General features: G+C 45.1%; 1 non-coding gene across 1 annotated transcript; it reads right to left on the minus strand.

Annotated features, from left to right (window-relative positions):
* Positions 1–4145: 4145 nt before the first annotated feature.
* Trnag-gcc (transfer RNA glycine (anticodon GCC)) lies at positions 4146–4216 on the minus strand. The gene has a single exon. It is a non-coding gene; the product is annotated as a tRNA-Gly (tRNA).
* Positions 4217–4525: the final 309 nt, after the last annotated feature.

The following is a 4525-nucleotide window of genomic DNA, read 5'->3' on the forward strand; positions in this document are numbered from 1 at the left end:
TCTTGTTTCCTGGCTGTGCAAGGGTGTTCTGGAGGCCAGAGTGGCGCTTTAGGTCTTGTGGAAGGGTTCTTTTTAAATGCGACGATCAGATGCCAGCGGCATCCTCTCCTTGTACGTGACCAACATAACTATCCTGGATTTTGTGGCGAAAACAGCTTTTCTCTGCCCAAGCAGGTGGATGAACACGCATATTTATTCGACAATGGCTACTGTACCTGCATATTAATGTTGAATCCTCGATATTCACGCAATTTCACTCTGAGTACACCACGTCACTATGTTAAAATTTTTTTTGTGACGCCACTGTGTAATAAAATTAACGTGACTTTTTGGACAGCTGAGAAGTAGAATATGGTGAAATAGTTCTCATAGAGAGTTGTGCAAATGTGTGACTGCGTATATTCTATAAGAACGTTTTACGTGATGGTGTCGAAGCTAACTTCTGAGATATTGGAGGTGTCTTGCAATGTAAAGGGCATTCGGTCTTAGAAGGACATTTGAGCTTACCCCATTCCTGAGCCGTTGATTGTGTGCGCCAGGAGAAGTGCTGATTCTTAGCCGACCTCTAAAACGAGCGCGCCAGTGTCACACAAGTGGTGGCGCTTGTACAAAGTGCTTAACTGCATTTGAACGTGCGTGCAGTGTACTTAATTATCTGTCTGCATAAACAACATTCTCATCGTCAAGGTATTGACAGGCGTCACAAAACACCTTCGTCCTGACTTGCATTTTGAGTGAGCATGCGAACTCAATTGTGCTGCTACATAACTATGAAAATACGCAGAAAAAGATAAAGGCTGCGTTCCGTGTGGCGAAAAAACATACACTGCATGAGATTATGTAGTATAGGATGAAAAATAAAGACGCAATTCTAGGCATCACATTGAGATGGGATGAAAAACCCCAAGTGGTCAAGATTAATCCATAGTCCCACAACAGCCGTGTATGCGTCATGAGCATATCGTGATTTTGAGAAGTGAAACGGCGGAATTGATTTTCTTTTCATTAAGATGTGTGACATTTCATCAACTGCTTCAATACGTGGTTTAAACACGAGTGTTTGGTTTAAACACGCGGTTAGGCATAGTTGTTCATATAAACTGTATAGTCGGTTATAACCTAACAATAGATAGAAGCTCCAACCGCGAATCCGCGGCGCGCTTGTCAGTGACCTATGTAAGCGAGTCGTGCAAGCTTACGATACGTAAGTGCTTTTACCTTGATAATGTAATTACCACGCGTAGCCAGAACTAAAGGTTCGTCGGTCCTACCTAAAGTATGAGCTTTGGCTAAGAAGTGAAGTTACAACCTCTGATGAAATTTGCTAAGACATTCAAGTTTTCGTCTTGAAACCAGCGACACCAGCATGTGTCTGAAAGCACAAAAAAGTGCTTGATGTCAGATACGAGCGCATGTGATTACAGTAGTTACCTCTGCTTCAACGATGACATGACAGAGAGCTTCGCTGTAGAAAGGGGCGATAGACAGGAATGCCCAGCCACTCCAGTTCTATATGTATTGTCGCTGGATCCCCTCATCAGAAAAGTCGCAATGTGCCCTGATATTCGAGGATTTCCCAAGCCAGACACCCAGGAAATTAAGGTTACTGCCTACGCCGATGATATTTCGATATTTCTAAGAAACAAAACTAGTCAAGCTATAATTCCGGAGCTCTTTGAGCAGTGCTCCGCTCTCTCTGGCTCGTACTTTAATACCTGCAAAAGCAAGGCGATGCGCTTTGGAGCCTTCGCCGACGATCTCCCAGGTGGAGTCCAATTCGTGGACGCTGTTGGAGTTCTCGGACTGATCTTTGAAGAAGGGAGCATTGCAAATAGAACATGGGAAGACGCAGTAGCCAAAACGAGGGAGGTGATGAATAGGGCTTCGCAATACAAGCTGCCACTCGCGGCGAGCGCAGTTGTGGTGAAGACCATGCGCACTACATCGCACACGTTGCGTTGTTGCCGCGCAGTTTCGCACAGCGCCTCAGGACAGTCATGAGAGCCTTCACATAGGAACATAAACCTGCCAAGGTGAAGACTAGTTGCCTCAATCTGTCCGCAGAGCGCGGCGGTCTGGGTCTACCAGATATTAGAATCTTCACTAGAGCACTGGCAGCAAAAACAATCTCTAGGTTGTTCACTGATCCGGAATACCAAGGAAAGAGCCTTCTAATGTACTGTACAACTACTCTAAAGACTACGTTTACAACGGAGAGATACACTAGACCGCAAGCTGAGAGGCCACTAGAGTTTTACAAGACTGTGTGCGACTTGAAGGGCACAGTAGATAAAAAAAAACGGAGGGGAAAGGGTTTGAAGCTAGAAGACAAAGACGGAAGAAGAACGAACCCAAGCCGATGGTGGACATAGAAGAAATGCAAAGTTCCCGAAGTGGTTCACGAATTTGACTGGCTGAGAAGATGGAGAGGGCTACCGACGCGTCCACGCCTCGTAAGGTGGCACGTGGCACCAAATGATGAGTGCGCGAATTGTGGAGAATCCGAGACCGCTAAGCACGCGTTATTCGAATGTGTTGATCCTACGGGTGTATGGCACCTTGTTTGGCACACCTTTGGAGTTAGAGCTGCACCACTATCGCAAAGGAATAACGGCGTGTTTGCCCAGTTGATACCCTCGGTCACATTGTACGCGATCTGGAGACGTCGGTGCCAGGCAGAGGCTCGTCGACAACTACAGCGTGCAGCGTTGCCGGCATTACATCGAATTTATCTAATTGCTTCCAGATACCCAGTTGACGAGCTGGAAGCGAGTGGTGTTGATGCCTTCTTAAGGCGCTGGCACACTCGGTTTTTCGTATTACGTGGGGAAAGACCGGAATTTCCAGCAGCGCCATACAGAGTTCCGAAAAAAAAAAAGTTACCCGACTTACCGTGCTACTCGCCTCCCCCCCCCCCTTTTTGTCTGTTTTTCTTCCCCCCTCCTTGAGAAGTATGATACTTTTTGTTAACATGTTTCTTGTTGTATAGTTGCTTGTTAGCGTAGAGAGTGTGTTACTGCAGCCTGCATAGAACAGCGCCTTGCGTTTGTGTAAGTTATACTGACGCAATTTATAAGTATTAGTTTATAAGCGCCGCTAGCGTTTGCGTATACTGGCCCAATGAACGTTCCTTTGGGGATGGGACATCTTTGGAAGTTTTTTCTGGTCAGGACAGTGATGGCACTGGGCATAGCTTGTAATTATTCATAGGTTGTAACTTGTAAGCTATCAGCTGTTCAGAGTGGAAAGCGCAGTTTGGCTCGGTGATCCTTTTCTAGTACGTGCCATAAACTGCTAAGCGACGAATCACCCCGAATGCTTCTCGTAGTATATTTCACACTGAAGTCTTCGGGCAAGCTGAAACGCCGCGTTATTTAGTACGTTCCCTTCAGTTTCGTGAAGGCCGGAAAATTTGTTATATGTTTAGTGGTTATGTAAATCAGATCGATTGCTTGCCCATTGAATACACTAAGCAATCGTTGTGTTTTGCTTAAACGTCATTCAACCTGCTTAGAAAAAAAAAGAGAGAAGCGATCGACCGAACAAACATATTGTATCCAATTGTTAGTAAATTTTAACTTTTTGCTTATAAAACCTACGCACAGCGTCCAAATGTGTAAGCTGATGTCTAACAAAGCCACTTCTCCATTATAATATATAGTTTTTGTGTATTCTGATAAAAGAAGCTTAAGATGGAAATTTGAACTCCGTACTTTAGGCCACCTGGAATATCGTAACCATGGCGTCCACAAGTGTTTTGTGCCCATTGGTAAGCTTTGAATCAAATAGTTAGCATTTGTGTGGCACTGCTAAAATGGTGGCCCTTATTTTCTCTATGTCGGCTGCATTTTGAAAAATTCAATTTTTTTTGTGGCCTTGTGTAACCTTTGCGCTGTCGTTAAACTTATGCGCTTAGACTTGAATTGAGACCTTCATTATACGAGTCATTCTTGGAAACCGTACACGAAATACACATGCAATTTATGAATGATCGATAGGTAGAGCTATCGGTATAGTTCTTGATTAGCTTGTGAAATTTTACATTGTGCTTGATATTTCTGAAGTCGCTCTCATGAATTTCCGCCGAACAGCAAGTTCAAATGAAATTGCGTATTAAAAAAATTAATTGTAAAGTAGAAAAAGCTTGCGTCGGCCGGGAATCGAACCCGGGCCACCCGCGTGGCAGGCGAGTATTCTACCACTGAACCACCGACGCCGACGGAGACGGCAACGGATAGCCTCGATCACTGCCCATCGGCCGGCTAAATGTAGGTCACTAAACCGGCGAGTGCTTGTTCGCGAAAGAACTGGCCGGGAGCGACTCTGCGAGAGCAAGGGCTTCCAACTGGTGGCGCGAGACAAGCGGCTTAATAATTGTTTCGAAAAATGTTGCAGTTGTCTCTTTTAGAACAACCTCACCGTCCGTACAAGACCATTTCTATTGTGTATTGTCGGCTACGCTGAAGGTCTGCGACGTTTCGTGTAGCGTGATACCCTACCAGCAACACGGTCGTTTTTTTCTATG

Source organism: Rhipicephalus sanguineus, chromosome 2, assembly GCF_013339695.2.
Source record: "Rhipicephalus sanguineus isolate Rsan-2018 chromosome 2, BIME_Rsan_1.4, whole genome shotgun sequence".
In the NCBI taxonomy this organism is placed as follows: domain Eukaryota; kingdom Metazoa; phylum Arthropoda; class Arachnida; order Ixodida; family Ixodidae; genus Rhipicephalus; species Rhipicephalus sanguineus.